Below are 19746 nucleotides of genomic sequence, written 5' to 3'. Positions count from 1 at the left end.
TAAAAATAAAACATCATGTCATTATGTCATCATGTCAGACCAGCCTCTTAAAGGGAACCCCAACTCAATGTTGGTGGTTGTGAGTTATGCGTATGTTTCCATCCATTACGTTACCCTACAGTCATAACCAACTCATTTTATTGTTTTTGAGGAGTTTACCAGGAAAATTGATGAAAGAAAGGCAGTAGATGGTGTCTACATGGACTTTAGCAAAGCTTTAGACAAGGTCCCACATGGATTCAACATTGGATTTGTGGGAGAAACCAGAGTGTGATAGTAGATGGTTGTTTCTCTGACTGGAGGCATGTGGTGTACCACAGGGATCAGTGTTGGGTCTGTCATTGTTTACTATAATTTGGTTAGGACTTTATTTGCTGGAGTGTAGGAGAATTAGCAAGGATGTAATGTTGAGACTTTATAAAAGCACTGGGGAGGCCTCACTTGGAGTATTGTGAGCAGTTTTGGGCCCCTTATCTTAGAATGGATGTGCTGAAACTGGAGAGGGTTCGCAGGTGGTTCAAGATTGAATGACTTATAATAGGAGGAGCATTTGATGGCTCTGGCCATTTGATGGTCCTGACGAAGGGTCTGGGCCCGAAACGTCGACAGCGCTTCTCCCTATAGATGCTGTGTTCCACCAGCATTTTGTGTGTGTTGTTGATGGCTCTGGGTCTGTATTCACAAGAATTCAGAAGAATGGGGGGGAGGGGGTGACCTAATTAAAACCTATCGAATGGTGAAAGGTCCTGATAGAGTGGGCGTGGAGAGGTTGTTTCCTATGGTGGGACAGACGAGGACCGGAGGACACAGTCTCAGAATAGAGGGTGCCCTTTTAGAACAGTGATGAGGAGGGATTTTTTTAGCAAGAGCGTGGTGAGTCCATGGAATTCATTGCCATGGGCAGCTATGGAGGCCAAGTCTTTATGAATATTTAAGGCAGAGGTTGATAGATTCGTGATTGGTCAAGGCTTGAAGGGATACATGGGAAAGGCAGGAGATAGGGGCCGAGAGGAATAATGGATCAGCCGTGATGAAATGGCAGAACATACTAGATGGGCCAAGTGGTTTAATTTTGATCCTATATCTTATGGTCTTACAAGTAATTTTACAGGAGGGTACGGAGCGCTCTGATACAAGTGTGGTCTGATGTGACTAGGCAGAATGGCAGTTCAGCATGGACTAGGTGGGTCAGAGTGTCTGCTTCTGTGCAGTAGTGTTCTATGACTCTAAGTAATTGATTGAAGAATGACTTAATCTGAGAGTTTCCTGATTTTCCTCCCTCCAGTCACAGGGAAAATGGAAACAAACAAGTTGTTTCTGGTATCGCTTTACTGTCAAGTCCAATTGGAAACTGGAAGAGTTTGAAAGATTATGGGTTTCTGTTACCCAAGGCCACAGTGTAACACGTGAAGGCTGATCTACCATGTACAGATTTTAAATAGACCTCTAGTGTACTCATTTTGTAAATCTGACAGCAAATGCACTTATGGCAGAGATCTATGTTCTTTGATCAATATTAACAAGAAAAGTATGTTAAATTACTGACTTTGACATCAAACATTTGCAAAGCAGTTTAAATTAGCATGTAAGTGGGCAAGCTTCATTGCCCAAGTGCAAAATCAACAAGGATTCTGGTGGGATTAATGAACTAGAATTCACTCAAGAACCTAGAGCATAATCCAAGGCACAAGATTCCAAGCACAAGGCATCCTGCAGATGCTGGAAATCCAGAGTAACACACACAAGGTACTGGAGGAATGTAGCAAGTCAAGCTTCGATGGAGAGGAATGAAGAGCCGACGTTATAGGTAGGGACAAGGATCTCTTTATTCCTCTCCATAGATGTAGCCTCATTTACAGAGTTGCTCTAGCAGTTTGTGTTTGATCCCACAGTTGTGCTGCATTGACTGATGTCAGGTAGAGTAGTGGTTAGCACGACCCTATTACTGCTCAGGGGATCAGAGTTCGCAGTTCAATTCTTGTGCCGCTTTGTAAGGACTCTCTGAACACCTTCCCCGTGGAATACTTGGGTTTTCTCTGGGTGTCCTGGTTTCCTCCCACACTCCAAAGACATGCCAGGTAGGTTAATTGGTCAGTTTAAGTTGTCCCACCATTAGACTAGAGTTAAATTGGGGTTGTTGGGGGTTGCTAGGGTGGCACAGCTCGAAGGGCAGAAGGGCCTACTGGGCACTGTATTGCTAAATAAATAAATAATAATATTAGCGTCATAGAGTCATATATCAACAAAGCATTACAGTTAGTGCAATTTTCCTGAATGTCAATGGTTGTGTTGAGGCCAGGAATAGTGTCATGTGGCTTCATTCAACCAGCATGTTCTTTACTGATGTTCTGCAAGCTGTCATCCCCACTAGAAACAGGGATGTGTGGGCACAATTGGCCGTCACTACCTGCTATAACTCTACATCAACTGTCTTCCTCATTCTCGCCACCTGGGCTGACAATGCAAAACAAGAAAGGATTTGCACTATTTTAAAATATTTCTTTACCTCAGAAGGCCCCAAAGTGGCCATAAGGTATTTTTGAAGCATTGTCGCTGACACAAACAATAAGCAGTTAAGCAAGCTGGCAGTGCTTGTGTAATTACATGAGTGTCTCTGCAGAGTAGAGGATAGAAGAGGGATCATTTCCTACGTTTCCTTGTCTTTTTGGTTAGCTCTACACGCTGCCACGCTATTACTCACTTGATCAGTCCCCAGTAGGTTTCTGTACATTCAAACTCTGGCATTTCTGCTCCAGTGCACCAAAGGCAGACGGTTCATTATTTTGAACCTTAATCTTGAGATGATCCTATTCATCTCCATCTAGGACAGCACAGTAGTGAAACACTATTACAGTGCTGGCAGCCCAGTTTCAATCCCCATCGCTGCCTATAAGGAGCCTGTATGTTCTCCTTGTGACTACAAGGATTTCCTCTATCTCCGGGTTCCTCCCACATTCCAGAGTTGAGTAGATTAATTGGTCACATGGGTGTAATTGGGGGGTACGGGCTTGTTAGGCCAGAAGGGCCTGTTAGCACGCTCTATCTCTAAATAAGTACAATTCAATAATAATCTTCTGTCACTGATCTACATACAGGTTCCTAGTTTAAGATTCAGGATTCAAGACTGTTTATTGTCATTCTTCAGCACAAAAGAGTAAAGGAGAACAAAATGATTATTACTCTGGATCTGATGCAGCAAAACAAAACCAATAAGCATAAAGAACCAATAAATATTAATACATAAGATTAATTTATACACATAGACTGATTGTATGTGCATAAAGGGGCACTAGGTACAGGGGTATCGGCAGTGGTGGTGGGTAGGCTAATTGTAAATTATGCTGATCAGTCTGATGGCTTGGGGGACGTAAATGTTTTTGATTTGCGCGAATTCTGCACAGCCTCTTTCCAGATCGGAAATCAGAATCAGGATTAGCATCACGGCTACATGTTGTGAAATTTGTTGTCTTTGCGGCAGCAGTACAATGCAGTACATAATAATAGAAAGAAAGGAACTGTGAATTACGGTAAATATATATAATATAATATAAAATTAAATAAGTAATGTAAAAATAGAAATTTTTAAAAGTGGTTCATAGGTTCAATGTCCATTGAAATTGGATGGCAGAGAGGCAGAAGCTGTTCCTGAATTGTTGAGTGTATGCCTTCAGGCTTCTATACCTCCTTCCTGATGGTAGCAATGAGAATAAGGCATGATCTAAGTGATGGGGGACCTTCATGATGGATGGAGCTTTTTTGAGGCGTCACTCCTTGAAGATATCCTGGATACTACAGATGCTAGTGCCCATGATGGAGCTGACTAAGTTTACAACTCTGCAGCTTATTTTGATCTTGTGCAGTATTTCACCTTCCATACCAGACAGTGATGCAGCTAGGTAGAATGATCTCCATCTGTAGAAATTGACGAGTGTTTCAGTTGACAAACCAAATCTCCTCAAACTCCTAGTGAAATATAGCCGCTGTTGTGCATTCTTGGTAGCTGCACTGATATGTTGGGTCCAGGATAGGTCCTCAGAGACATTGACACCCAATAACCTGAAACTGCTCACTCTTTCTACTTCTGATCCCAGTCAGGGATTTGGTTTTACAGATGTTGAGTGCAAGGTTGTTGCTGTGAGAAACAATTCATGAGTAAGGTGGTTGGGATCCTTTATGATATTGCTGGCCTTTTACTGGCCTCTCCCTCTACTGCCTGATACTGTTCAATACCGCCTTGAATTAACAATTCTCATTCTCCTGTGCTCTCCTTCCTTTCTGTGACCTATTCTGCACTTCAGCCTTCCAATGATATGTGCTCTTCTAGTTTTGGCTTTGAGTATTCTTGATTTGAAAACTCCACCAACAGCAGTTGACTCTTAAGCTGCTGAAGGACCATTCTGGATTATCTCCTCAAATTGAGGAGCATTTTCAAATGTGATTGGGGGAGTGTGGTGAACTAGATATACCTGTCTGACTGCTCCTGTGGCTCCTCCCACAGACCCTGCTGACTGCTCCTGTGGCTCCTCCCACAGACCCCTGTATAAAGGCGACTGTGGTCTGCTGCTCTCCCTCATTTTCCCAGGATGTAGTGTTGTTCTTCAGTCAATAAAAGCCGATATCTCACTTCCTAAGTCTCAGCGTGAGTTATTGATGGTGCATCAGGGAGTATTTGGGCAGCCAGTTAATGCACTTCCAGCTCACGTAGTCATGAAATGCTTAATCACACAGTCCATCGCCGGCAAAGCCCACCCCACCATTGAGCACATCTACAAGGAACACTGCCATAACAAACCAGCGTCCATCATTGAAGACCCGCACCATCGCTTCTCACTGCCGCCATTGAGAAGGAGGTACAGGAGCCTTAGGTCTTATGCTATCAAGTTCAGGAAGAGTTATCACCCTTCACCCATTAGGCTCCTGAACCAACTCTGAACTGATTCCACAACTTTCTAACTCGACTAACTTTTAAAGTCTGTACAACTCATGTTCTCAGTATTATTTATATATTTAAGTGGGACCTGCCAGTGAGCACTCAATTTAATTCTACTTACTATTCTCATTCTGAAATGTCTCCACTGTCGTGATGAAGCCACATTTAAGTTGGAGGAACAACACCTGATATTCCGTTTGAGTAGCCTCCAACTTGATGGCATGAACATTGATTTCTCAAACTTCCAGTAATGCCCCCCCCCCACTTCACCATTTCCCATCCCCTTATCCCTCTCTCACCTTATCTCCTTGCCTGCCCATTGCCTCCTTCTGGTGCTCCTCCTCATTTTTCTTTCTTCCATGGTCTTCTGTCTCTTTTACCATGCAACTTCTTAGCTCTTTACTTCATTCCTCCCCCTTCGGATTTCACCTGTCACCTGGTGTTTCTCTCTCCCCTCCCCCCACCTTTTAAACCTACTCCAGCTTTTTTCCCTCCAATCCTGCTGAATGGTCTCGGCCTGAAACGTCCACTGTACTTTTTTTCCGATAGATGCTGCCTGGCCTGTTGAATCCGTCCAGCATTTTTTGTGCGTTGCTTGGATTTCCAGCATCTGCAGATTTTCTCTTATTTATATATTTAGTTATCAGGTTTTTTTTTGAAATCGCAGTTTGTCTCCTTTTGCACATTGGCTGTTTGTCGGTCTTTGTGTGCAGCTTTTCATGGACTCTATTGTCCTTCTTTGTTCTACTGTGAATGCCTGCGAGAAAATGGATCTCAGTGTAGCATCTGGTGACATATATGTACTTGAATAATAAATTTACTTTCAACTTTGAACTTTGAAATACTTACCAAATAATTTTGAGAGGGCCAAGTGTTGGCCAAATAACAAGAGACAGATGGTTTAACCTCTCATTCGAAAGACGGGGTGACTGATATGGGGCAGATATCTTTTATCACTTAGGCCAACTGCTGCATCAGCACCTTGTTCGACAGGGATCAGCTAGCTCTGTGTCAGCAGGGCTGCCTGCTAAATCAGAACAGAGAAACAGAAAAATATTGAAGTTTTTAAATTAAAAGCTTCAGTAAACCGAATCAAATAGACTGTAATTGTAGGTTATTCGCCCATGTAATCAATGTAGCATACCATTCAAAATGTGGATTTCCTCCTCTGAATCCGTTTGGCTTTTATTGCTTGTGGAACCATGGTGTAGAATATTCATGTATCTCCGGAATAGGGGCAGATCTGTCACATTGACTTCAAATATCAATATTGTAAATGCACATGATGACTGCAATTAAATTTACCTTAAAGCAAGTCTACAGCTGGCATCAAATATTCTGTTCAAATTCTGCAATATGTGGCCTAATTACAAATACACACTTTGATGCAAAGGCTATATCGGTTGCTATAAGACCATAAGACATAGGAGCACAATTAGGCCATTTGGCCCCTTGAGCCTGCATCACCATTTCATCATGGCCGACCCATTCCCTGACAAAACCCATTCTTCTGCCTTCTCCCCATAACCATTCATGTCCTGACTAATCAAGAACCTATCACCCAATGACCTGGCCTCCACAGCCTGTGGTAATGAATTCCCCAGATTCTCCGCCTCTGGCTAAAGAAATTCCTCCTCATCTCTGTTCTAATTGGACACCCCTCTATTCTGAGGCTGTGCCCTCTGGCTCTAGACTCCCACACCATAGGAAACATCCTCTTCACATCCACTCGATCGAGGCCTTTCAACATTTGATAGGTTTCAATAAGATTTCCCCTAACATTCTTCTGAATTCCGGTGAGTACAGGCCCATAGCCATCAAACACTCCTCATATGATCAGATTCAATGAGAGTTATAAAAATTGCATGAAGCCACTTTATTGTTAAAAAAGGCCTATAAATCATAACAAGTTAGGTACGGTATATTAAACCAGTGATGTAAAGTGGTAGGGGAGTATGAGTGTGGAAAGTGTACAACACACATTAATACATCAGATCTAATGGTGCAGCACAGTAGTGTAGTGGTCAGCACACCGCTTTACAGTACAGGCGATCGGGGTTCAATTCCTCCTGCTGCCTGTAAGGAGTTTCTATGTTCTCCTTGTTATCGCATGGGTTTCCTCCAGGTGCTCCAATTTCTTCCCACAGTCCAAAGATTTAGTGGTTGGGTTTGTAGGGTTGGGATTCCAGACCAGAAGGTTGGACTCAAGAGGTGAGCTGCCTGCTGAAGGCTCTCTTAACCAGCTAGCACAGTAGGATTGCTTGGTTGCATCCAGAGGTTGAAAATCAAACTGCATTCACTCAGACACCTGAAGTCAACTGTTGCACCGTTGACAACCAGCATAGAATGAAGTTTGAATTCCAGATACTCCTCTCTCTTAAACTTGTTAACTCATTCTGTATGGTTGAAGATCAAAGTCAGCCCACCTGGAGCTGGAGGCCTGAAGGTTGGATCGTGAGTCAGGGCCGGTCGTTGTCTTGTTTTGTTCTGTTACTGTTGTTCTTGTTGTTTGTGTTGAACATTGTGGGGATGCTATGCTGGCACTGGAATGGGTGGGGACATTTGCAGGCTGCCCACCAGCCCATCCTTAGGTTTCAATAGGCATATTTAAAGTGAGAGAAATTATACAATATACATTCTGAAATACCTTTTCTTTGCAAACATCCACAAAAACTGAGGAGAGCCTGAAAGAATGAATGAAAATTAAATGTTAGAACCCCAAAACCACCCTAGCTCCCCCCTCCCACGCACAAGCAGCAAGGCATCGACCCCCTCCACCCCCACCAGCAAAAAAGCATCAGCACCCCCCACCGAGCACTCATACGTGCAGCAAAGCATCAATAAAAACAAAGACTTGCAGTACCCCAAAGACTACTTATTCACCCAGTAACTTGACATATCATAGGCTCTATCTCTTTCTAATAAGGGAAAAAGATGTGTCCCTGTTTCTCAGTGAGAGGGGAGACATAACAAACAGTTCGCAGATTTATGATGATAAAAGTCTGTTGGCTGTCAACGCAAATGATGCACTTCATTGCATGTTTCAATGTGATATATAAATCTGAATCCGAATTTAAATTTGTCAGTACTTCAAGTGTGTAGAAGGTGGTAGGGAAATTGGACCATGAAGGATTGTAACTAGACAAGAGTAGAGGACTGTATTCACATTCAGCTGTCAACTGTTGTGGTGAAGCTTGTGCTTATACTTGGGCCTGAGGTAATCTCACAATTAGGTATGTAGGTGGAAGACTTGAGTGAGTAAAGGATAAGTGGATACTTTAAACAGAACCCTTGGTCAAACAACAAAGGTGGTGCTATCAGCAGAACTTCTTTTATTCAAGAGAAGGACTTACCATGAAATAGGAGTGTCTGGTGCAACAGTGTGTCAAGGTCACAGAGGATTCTGCAGATACTAGACATCCCGTGTAACCTACACAAAATGCTGAGGGAACTCAGCAGATCAGGCAGCATCTATGGAAATGAATAAGCAGTCGATGATTTGGGCTGAGACCCTCCATCAGGATTGGAAAAGAAGGGGGCAGAAGCCAGAACAAGAATGTGCGGAAGGGAAAGAATACAAGCTGGCAGGTGACAGATGAAACCAGTTGAAGAGGAAGATGGGTGGGTGAGCTGGCAGGGATGAAGTAAGACACTGGGAGGTGATAGGTGGAAGGGGTAAAAGGCTGATAAAGAAGATGCCTGATAGGAGAGGACAATAGACCATGTAAGAAAGGGAAAGAGGAGGAGCACTAGAGGGAGATGATGGGTAGGTGAGAAGAAGCAAAGTGGTGAGAGAGGAACAAGAACGGGGAATGGAAATGGAGAGAAGGTAGATGGGGGAGAAATTACCGGAAGTTAAAGAAATTGATGTTCATGTCATTAGTTTTCAGATTACTCAGATGGAAAATGAGGTGCTGACCCTCCAAAACCTGGGGACACATCATGACTGTAGAGGAGGCCAGGACCAACATGTCAAAATGGGAAACCAGGTGGTTGAATCCAGTTCAGGAAATCAACTTGACCAAAAATTATTTCAAAATTGTGTCACTTCCCTTTGAAAATTGGTCCAACACACAACAAAATGTCCAGGAACACCAATGCATGAATGCAGAGTAGATATATCAGGTGCAAGTTTACTTGCTTTGAGCAGAGTGAGGGATTGGCTGCAGGTGCAGACATTAGAGTCCAGAAAGAATAGCTACTGCCTCTCAAGAGCCACTGTATGCTTTAATGCCATAGCGATTCCCAATCCTGTTCTGGGCTGTGCTCTGCATTCAATAGTTGCCATTCAAAGTTTCATTGACTTAATTATCATTAACTAGACTCATAATGTGCCATTATGAGACATATTAGTCAATTTCATCACCTTAGTTGTTGGAGATAATTCCAGTTTAGTTTCAGTTTAAAATGTGAGAACTCCCTCTGAATGAACATCTGCAGACAATCTTGGTTTGCAGGATTGGGATACTCTGGATTGTGAAAACTAAAATATTATGGAGAATAAAATTTTTGTTTGAGAAAATCTGGGTGGAGATGTTGCTGTGTGCACATGAACTCTACCACATACAGATCAACGTATTCTTTACCACTTCCTCTTCGTCATCACACTCCCTGCAGATGTTTTCAGGGTCTTCTTCACAGCCATCTCTGTTACTTACCCTGCCCCGCCCCATAGATTCTTTCCATGCCACCTGCCCTTGGCCCCACAAGGTTTCATGCAGAAAATCCTCCTGTGAACTATCAGTCTAGTTAGTGATCAGTAGGTCACATGAGTGTGGGTGGTGGGTCCTTTAGTGCAGAATAGTGGACCTTTTTGAGAACCAGAAAGTAGACCCACGACTAATTACTAGTACCTCAAATGACTCTGAGACATGAAAGAGTTAGACAGAATGGAAAACGGGTATATCACCCATGCCATCCAAAGCTCCTGTCTACGCTGATCTCTCCTGCTTGTGTTTGAGCAACATTCTTATAAACATTTTCTTCCCTTAGAAAATTGGTCCAACACACAACAGGAACACCAATGCATGAATGCAGAGTAATATATCAGGTGCAAGTTTACTTACTTTGAGCAGAGTGAGGTCTTGGCTGCAGGTGCAGACATTAGAGCAACTGTCCAAATGTCTTGTCTCAACCTCTTCTTCTGGCAGCTTGTTCCATAAGTCCACCACTCGCTCCTCCAGTCCCCCTTTAAATCTTTCCCCTCTCAACTTAAAGCTACGCCTTCTCGCTTTAGACTCTGTTACCCTAGGAAAAAGACTGTGACCATCTCCATTATCTATGCCCTCATAATTTTATAAATTTCTTAAGATCACTCCTCAGCTTTCTTTGCTTGGGCGAAAATTATCCCAGCTTATCCAAAGTCTCCATATAATGCAAGCCCTCGGGTACAGGCAGAAGTCCTTTCTGCACCCTCTCTTGGAACCCTTCCTCTCGCTTGGTGACCAGCACTGCACACAACACTCAATCTGGAACTACCTCAATGCACCATGCAATAATTTGATCTGTATCAATGATATGCGTGACAGGCTTTTCACTGTACTTCAGTGCATGTGTCCATAATAAACCAATACTAATACTGTTCTATGTTCTGTCCTTTCCCTATCCTGAAATTTTCATTCCTCTCCCTCTACACCACTGTTGGCCATGGAAATATGATGTGATATGGTTTAGGGGGATTCAATACTGGCCATTTAACTGAGGGTACCAGTTGTGTGGTCCCCTGAGCTGGAGAGATCAAGGCTTGGTATAAACTGCATGTGACCAAGCCTCATTACAGCAATTGGGATTTGTCTTCATCCTGTCACTGTAGGAGCCACACATCTGTTTTTTATCTGCATTGTATTCTGTGTTGCAAGTTTATTATGGGTGAGGGCGTGGTAACAGCAAAGGGTTTAGCTACCTATTTGTGCTTTGCTCTGGTCAGTTTTTAGATCTATGGACCGCTGGCTGTCATACTTTCAATTACATTTGAAATCGCTTAGCTTCACTTAAGTACATTTAATATCACTAATTTTAATTTCATAAATTTCATTGCTTCAAGATTGTATGTTTTGCTAGTTGATAATAAAGGATTGAATACATTTATTTGACTTTTTTGAACATTATTAGTGGATTAATCACAGGGAGCGTCATACAAGGTTAACTCCCCATGTGGCCACCAGCAAAATTTTGGAGGAACTCAGCAAGTCAAGCAGCATCTATGGAAATGAATAAACAGTTAAGGTCTCGGGCTGAGTTGCTCGGACTGAGATGTCAAATGTTATTTGAGTTCCTGTGGCCTTCCTGTCAACTTGAACTAGTTTGGCCATTCTCCTCCGACCTCTTTCATTAGGAAGGCGGTTTTGCCAACAGAGCTACCACTCACGGGATGGTTTTGTTTTCTACATCATTCTCTGTAAACTCTAGAAACTGCTTTTGCATGAAAATTCCAGGAGATACTCAAACCACCCCATCTGACACCAACAATCATTCCACAGTCAAAGTCACTTAGATCACATTTCGTCCCCATTCTGACGTTTGGTCTGAACAACAGCTGAAGCTCTTGACCATGATTGCATGCTCTTATGCATTGAGTTGCTGCCACATGACTGGCTGATTAGATATTTGCATTAACGAGCTGGTGTACCTAATAAAGTGGCCACTGAGTGTAAATCATAGGCGGAACCAAAAGCTTCAGCAGAATCTACTGAAGTTTGTGGCCATTAATGTCAAGACTTCAGGTGGTGCAAATTCCTGTCAGCTATGTTTGTGGTTACAGATGATTTGTGCAGCCTGCATGCCAGTCCATTAATTACAAAGAGATAAACTTCCAGAAGATGAAAGGCTTTAAAAACTGCTCAGGGCTGGATGATTATACTAAGAGAAACAATCAAACAATTTGAGAGGAGCTTCAAGAAGTGTGACATTTAAAAGATTACTTGGCTTATAGCAAAAGGACTGCAATTAATACTTTTCCTGAAAGTATTTAGTCTTGTCTGAAATGAACTTCTATGGTGGCGTTTGAACTCATATGTTCTTAGTTATCAGTTGAACCTATAGATTACTGACACACTCAACCAGAGGTTCCCACCCTGGGGTCCACTGACTCCTCGGTTAATGGTAGGGGTCCATGGAATTAAAAAAAAGTTTGGGAACTCCTTCTCTGGACAATTACATCCTCAAAATATGTATGATAGAAAAAATGCTCAAAGGATTTTGATACTATCAGTAATATTTTGTTCTTTTTCCATCCATTCATTCATAGGATGTAAATGTGAGGCCAAAATTTGTTTCCCACCTCTGTATGCTCCCTAAACCAGTGTTTTGTTTGGTCATTTCAGCAGGTGGTTAAGAGTAATAAACATAATTATGGACTTGGAGAAGCACATAGACCAGACAGGATAAACTCTAAAGATTTCCTTCCAGGAAGGCCATTTGTGAACCAATGGATGTGTTACAAACCCATGAACCCGACCCCACTATTTCTCTTTCAATCTATCTCTCTATCTTATCAGACCATAAGAGATAGGAGCAGAATTAGGCCATTTGGCCCATTGAGTCCTCTGAGCCATTCCTTCATGGCTGGTGTGTTATCCCTCTCAACCCCTTTTGCCTGCCATCTCCCCAAGACCTTTGAAATCCTGACAAATCAAGAACCTATCAACCTCCACCTTAAATAGACCCAATGACTTGGCCTCCACAGCAGGCTCACCCTACTCACTATCTTTCTATCTTTTTGTCTTGCTTTCCATCTCTCTATCTATCCATCTACCTGTCTATTTTAACTTATGTCACATTTTATGTTTTGCACTGTACTGCTGACACAGAACATTAAGCTTCACAACACATACCAGTGATAAGAAACGTGATTTGATTCTGAATCTGACAGTCCAGTTGGTTCATTGTCAATGTTACTGCTACTGGTTTATTAATACCAGGTGAGTCCAGAAACAAGCTCTTCAGCCCACCAGGATCTTGCTTTCAAATATATGTAGATATGATTTATACAGTATTTCATATAGGTATGGTTTATTTTGACCTGCAACCAAACTGGCCTGAAATACCAGGTTTGTCTAAGAAGCTAAACTGGCTCAGGTGTGGTTAGTACTTGGATGGGTGACTGCTATGGACAACCAGGTGCTGGAGGCTTTATGTGGCACAGTGGCGTAGCTAGTAAACCTCATGCCTTATAGCAACATAGACACAAGGACAATTCTAGTCATGGATGCTATCTGTGTCTGATTGTGGGTTTCCAAGTACAGGTAAATCCTGTCTCTCAGCTTTTCAAAAATGATGTTTTGTGTCACAGGCCTGAATTTAATTGGCTAATCCATGCTCCCCTTCTTGAATAGCTCATCTGCAGACATCTGGTCACCTGCTACATTGAAACAGTGAGCTGTTGGTCTCCCCTCTCGCTGTGGAAGGGGTGACACCCCTCTCTCCCTTGTTATTGAGGAGAGCCTGTAGCATGTCAAAGTGCTGGGTTATGGACTGTAGCTTCTGATGTATGTAGATCTTGCTCTCTTTGAAGGGCATGGTGGGAGGTATGTGTGTGATATGTGTGTATGTTGGGGAGGGTTGTGGGGCTAGGCTTCCTGCTGGAACAAGCAGGGGGAGGAGGAGTTAGAGGGGGGAAAGGTTGATGCTTTCTTGCTGCTTGTGCAAGGGAGGGGGGGCCTTTGGGGTTCTAATGCTTTTTTTTCTATCATTCATTCTTTGGGGTTTTCTTCTGTTTCATGGATGTCTGTGAAGAGTAAGAATATCAGGTTGTATACTGTATACATTCTCTGATATTAAGACGAATCATTGAATCATTGAACCTGCAGCCGGTGAAGATTGGAAAATCTCTGACAGGTCTCCAGCAATCAGTATCCTGGGATGGATCTCATCAAGCACCTGGGGTTTATCCATCACAAAGCCTCCTAAGACATCTAATATCTCCTTTTTAATGATAACATGTTAACCTTCTCCTTCCCTGAATTCCCCATGTTCAACATCCAGAGAGGTCTTTAAACTAACTAGTGGGGAGGGAAGATTCTAGAGAGCAAATAATTAAAAAGACAATGGAGAAGGTAATGGATGTAGGTAAAAGTGGAGGAATAAAAAGACAGAGTGTGTCAGGAGGGGAAAGAATGTACGGAGATAAGCGTAAAGTTGTACAAAAGGAAAAGGTAGGAAATAAGTGTCAAACATATTTGAATGCACGTAGTATTAGGAATAAAATTGATGAGTTGACGGTACAAATAATTACATATGGTTATGATATTGTGGCAATTACGGAAACATGGCTGCAGGGTGACCAGGACTGGGAATGAAACATACAAGGGTATTCGACAATTAGGAGAGACAGGCAAGAAGGAAAAGGAGGTGGGGTGGCTATGTTAATAAAGCAAGAAATCACTGCAATAAAGCAAAATGATATTGGCTCAAAGGATCAGGATAACGAAACAATTTGGGTAGAAATAAGAAATAGTAAAGGGAAAAAAGCAGTGGTGGGAGTAGTCTATAGGCCTCCAAACAGCTGTAACTCAGTTGGTCGGAGCATAAACCAGGAAATAGTTGGGGCTTGTAATAAGGGAACAGCTATAATTATGGGGGATTTTAACTTTCATATTGACTGGACTAATCAAGTCAGACATGGCAGCCTTGAAGAAGAGTTTATTGAGTGTATTCAGGATGGGTTCCTTGAACAATACGTTACTGAGCCGGCAAGGGGGCAAGCAGTCTTAGATCTGGTCCTGTGTAATGAGACAGGACTAATAAAAAATGTCCTAGTAAAGGATCCCCTTGGAATGAATGACCATAACATGGTCGAATTCCATATTCAATTAGAGGATGAGAGGGTTGGATCTCAAACAAGCGTACTGAGCTTAAATAAAGGAGACTATGATGGTATGAGAGTGGAATTGCTTAAGATGGATTGGGAAAATAGATTAAAGGGTAGATCGGTACTTGATCAGTGGTGTATATTTAAGGAGTTATTTTACAACTATCAAGAAAAATATATTCCACTGAAGAAAAAAGGGTGTAAAAGAAAAAATAGTTATCCGTGGCTAAGTAAAGAAATAAAGCAAAGTATAAGACTAAAAAGAAAGTTACATAAGGTAGCTAAATCTAGTGGGAAGATTGAAGATCGAGAAGCTTTTAAAGATCAGCAGCAAATAACAAAAAGATTGATTAAGAAGGGGAAGATAGATTATGAAAGTAAATTGGCGAAAAACATAAAAGCAGATAGTAAGAGTTTTTATAGTTACATAAAAAGAAAAAGAGTGGCTAAAGTAAATGTTGGTCCCCTAGAAGATGAGACCGGGAAATTAATGGTAGGGGACATGGAGATGGCGGAAACGCTGAACAAATATTTTGTCTCAGTTTTTACAGTAGAGGACACTCAAAATATCCCAACACTGGATAAACAGGGGGCTCTAGGGGGAGAGAAGCTAACTACGATTCAAATCACCAAGGAAATGGTACTTGATAAATTAATGGGACTGAAGGTGGATAAATCCCCTGGACCGGATGGCTTGCATCCTAGGGTCTTAAGGGAAGTGGCGGTCGGGGTTGTAGATGCATTAGTGATAATTTTTCAAAACCCGCTGGACTCGGCAATGGTCCCGGCAGATTGGAAAAATGCTAATGTAACTCCTTTATTTAAAAAGGGCAATAGACAGAAGGCTGGGAATTATAGGCCAGTTAGCCTAACATCTGTGGTTGGCAAAATGTTGGAATTGATAATTAAGGAAACAATAACAGGGCATTTGGATAAACATAGCTTAATAGGACAAAGTCAGCATGGCTTAACAAAAGGGAAGTCATGTTTGACAAATTTGTTCGAGTTCTTTGAGGAGATAACATATAGGGTAGATAAAGGGGAACCAGTGGATGTGGTGTATTTGGACTTCCAAAAGGCATTTGACAAGGTGCCACACCAAAGATTATTACTTAAAGTAAAAAATCATGGGATTGGGGATAATATTCTGGCATGGGTGGAGGATTGGCTTTCTAACAGAAAACAGAGAGTTGGGATAAATGGTTTATTCTCAGACTGGCAGTTGGTGACCAGTGGTGTTCCGCAGGGGTCAGTGTTGGGACCCCAACTCTTTACAATCTATATTAATGATTTGGAGAAAGGGACTAAGTGCAACATATCGAAGTTTGCTGATGACACAAAGATGGGAGGGAGTGTAATGAGTGCGGAGGACATTGAAACCCTGCAGGGGGACATAGATAGGCTGAGTGATTGGGCAGACATTTGGCAGATGAAATATAATACTGACAAGTGTGAGGTCTTGCACTTTGGCAGGAAAAATAATAGAGCAAGTTATTATCTAAATGGAGAGAAACTGGAAAGTGCTTCTGTGCAAAGGGATCTGGGGGTCCTGGTGCAGGAAACACAAAAAGTTAGTATGCAAGTGCAGCAGGTGGTCAAGAAGGCCAATGGAATGCTGGCTTTTATTGCTAGGGGGATGGTGTATAAGAACAGGGAAGTCTTACTGCAGTTGTACCGGGTATTGGTGAGACCACACATGGAGTACTGCGTGCAGTTCTGGTGTCCATATTTAAGAAAGAACATACTGGCTCTAGAGGCAGTGCAGAGAAGGTTCACTCGGTTAATTCCGGGGATGGGTGGGTTGATGTATGATGAGAGGTTGAGTAGATTGGGACTCTACTCATTGGAGTTCTGAAGAATGAGAGGCGATCTTATTGAAACATATAAGATTGTGAAGGGGCTTGATTGGGTGGATGCGGGGAGAATGTTCCCAATGATGGGTGAAACTAGGACTAGGGGGCATAATCTTAAAATAAGGGGATGCCGTTCCAGGACTGAGATGCGGAGAAATTTCTTCACTCAGAGGGTAGTGGGGCTGTGGAATTTACTGCCCCAGAGAGCTGTGGAAGCTACTACACTTAATAAATTCAAAACGGAGATAGACATTTTCCTGGATAAAAAAAGCATTAGGGGATACGGTGAGCGAGCAGGTAAGTGGACATGAGGCTAGGTTTAGATCAGCCACGTGATCTCCTGGACCAGTTTTCGATAGCCTGGATGGGTCGGAGAGGAATTTTCCAGATTTTTTCTCCTCAATTGGCAACTGGGTTTTTTTTTCCCCGGGTGATCACATGGGTTTGGGCGGGATGAATAATAAAATAAAATGGGCGGCATGGTGCCCTGTTGGTTGGCACTGTTGCCTTGTGGGATTCGGTGAAAACTAGAGTTAAGATTGGATCAGCCATGATCTTGTTGAATGGCGGAGCAGGCTTGAGGGACCGATTGGCCTACTCCTGCTCCTATCTCTTATGTTCTTATGTTCCTTTCATGAGTACAGTTGAGGTGAGTGCTGTGCGTTTAAGGTACCTATGTCCTTGGTCTCTCTGCTCAGATTGCCATTAAAGTCCCTACAGGGAATTGTGTAAGTCTGTGGTTCTCTTCCATCCTTTTTATATGATCTGCATTAAAGTTTTCCCATCCCATGGCAAGAGATCGCTAGTACAATAATTTATACATATTGTTACCTTATCTGCGAAATGCAAGAAGTATGGTTGCCTCACAAGGCACTTAGATGCAACGAACCATGCAGAATTTATGAGATGTGCTTCAAGAGTAATTGAAAGCAAAAGGTGTTACATCAACACGAGATTTAGAAACAGTAGTGATGTGTGCCATAAAGTTCCACAGGACTCTGAAGCAGGTACTTTGCTTTTTGTCGTTATATATTAACAATTTGGACTAAGGAAAAAAGGGGACATGATTGAGAAGCGTGCCAACAGCACAAATGTGTTTGTTTTGCAATGAGGAAAAAAGTTGTAGGATGCTGAATATATCAGTGAACTTCAGAGGTTTGTTATATTGTTTCTGGACAAATGGAAATGGAGTACTCACCTTTCCTTCCACCTTGGGAAAATAAGAGCTCCTGAATACATTTTCCCCTTTGGAAGAAAATCGCTGTTTCTTTTCCGTAGCATAAACATCAACTGCTTAAAATGACGCCTTGCTCTGCTTTTCCACTGAATGATTTTGTGAGACGCTTTCCTTAATGCTAAATCTGACTGGGTCACACAACCCTGCCAAAATGCTCATTTCTTACTTCTCGAATGACTGAGCAGCCACTTAACTGCTACAAATAATGGCAAAGGCTATTGAGGCAGCTGTGGAGTGTGCAAAGACTGCAGCAATTATATCTTGGAAACAGATTTATGAAGCATAGATCATCGATACGGTCAATTTCTGTTTTTAAAAGGCTGCTTTATTGGTCTGGAAACCCGAGAATTAAAATCAGAAATGATGAGGACAGCTTTGAGGGGTGCTGGGAGACTAAAAATCTTCTTCTGGACTATTCTCATGTCTGTGAGTCTATCAAAGGTGATCTGTCACTCTACCTGCAAACTTTGTACAGCTTATCATAAACAGAAGAGATGAATTTTAAGACAAACACAGGAGATTCCGCAGTTGCTGGAAATCCAGAGGAACACACAGAAAATGCTGGAGGAACTCAGCTGGTCAGGCAGCATCTATGGAGGGGAATAAACAGCTGATGTTTGGGGCTGAGACCTTTCATCAGGCGCTATGGAATTTGTTGATTTGCAGCAGAAGTACAATGCTAGACATAAAAATTATTGTATATTACAATAAGTATATATAAAATATAAATAATGCAAAAAGAGAGCAAAGGGAGTGAGGTAGTGTTCATGATCTGTTCAAAAACCTGATGGCAGAAGAGAAGAAGCTGTTCCTAACATGTTGGGTGTGTGCCTTCAGGCTCCTGTACCTCCTCCCTAATCGTAGCAATGAGACAAGTGATGTCTTGGACGGTAAGGGTTTTTAACGATATCTGCCACCTTCTCTGGGTATGACCTTTGGAAAATGTCCTCGATGGTAAGGAGGTTGGTGCCCATGATAGAGTTGGCTGACTCTGCAACCCTCTGCAGCTTTTCCCAATTCCATCCATTGGTGCCTCCAAACCAGACCAGTCAGAGTGCTGTCCACCGTACAACTGTAGAAATTTGCCAGAGTCTTTGGTGACATACCATGCCATGTATGGTGTAGCACCATCTGAAGATGCAGGTGCTGAGAAATTCTTTTTTTTTAATTTTTAGAATCTTTTTTATTGGTACATAATCTTCTACAGCTATAGAATGATACAAAACTTCAACAGATTAATATGTATACAATTAATAAAGCTGAAGGAAAAAAGCTGATAGTAATATATAAAAATGGGAAAAAAAAATTTATATATAGAAAAAAGGAATAAAAAGAACCCCGTCTAACGAGGAAGAAAAACCCACTAACTACAAAAAAAAGAAAAAAAAAACCCATTAGGAATCAACCCCCCCAGAGCAATACGTTTAACCATCATCTAAATATATAAAGAAAAAGAGTCATCAACCACCAATTCATATTTATAAAAAAAATAAAACTGGAAGGAAACCATATAGAATAATTCAAATTAAATGGAAATATTTGGCAAAAGAACCCCATCTAAATTCATCCCTGGTTGAAGTGTAGAACATATTAGAGAGGGAAAGGAGCATGTTATATTCTGCTTCAGAACCGGAGTTTACCGTTCTATGGGCTTTAAGTGTCACAGAAGAGTATCTATTTCTTGAGGCTCAAAATAACTGAAGATGCTGGAAATCTGAAACAAAAATATTAGCACCATAGTGATATCTCCTTCTGCCTCTCTTCTTATCTGAAACTGTTTCACCTGCTGCTGAGTGTTTCAAGCATTTTTCCTGGGATACGTTTCTTGGTTTTGTTTTCGATGTCTACACACAGTTCCACCGGGGCATAGGTGGGAATGTAAATTTGAACATTTTGTTGGAAAATTTTAAACAGGTGC

This window comes from Hemitrygon akajei, chromosome 27 (assembly GCF_048418815.1).
Source record: "Hemitrygon akajei chromosome 27, sHemAka1.3, whole genome shotgun sequence".
In the NCBI taxonomy this organism is placed as follows: Eukaryota; Metazoa; Chordata; class Chondrichthyes; order Myliobatiformes; family Dasyatidae; genus Hemitrygon; species Hemitrygon akajei.
This window is presented reverse-complemented; position numbering follows the sequence as displayed.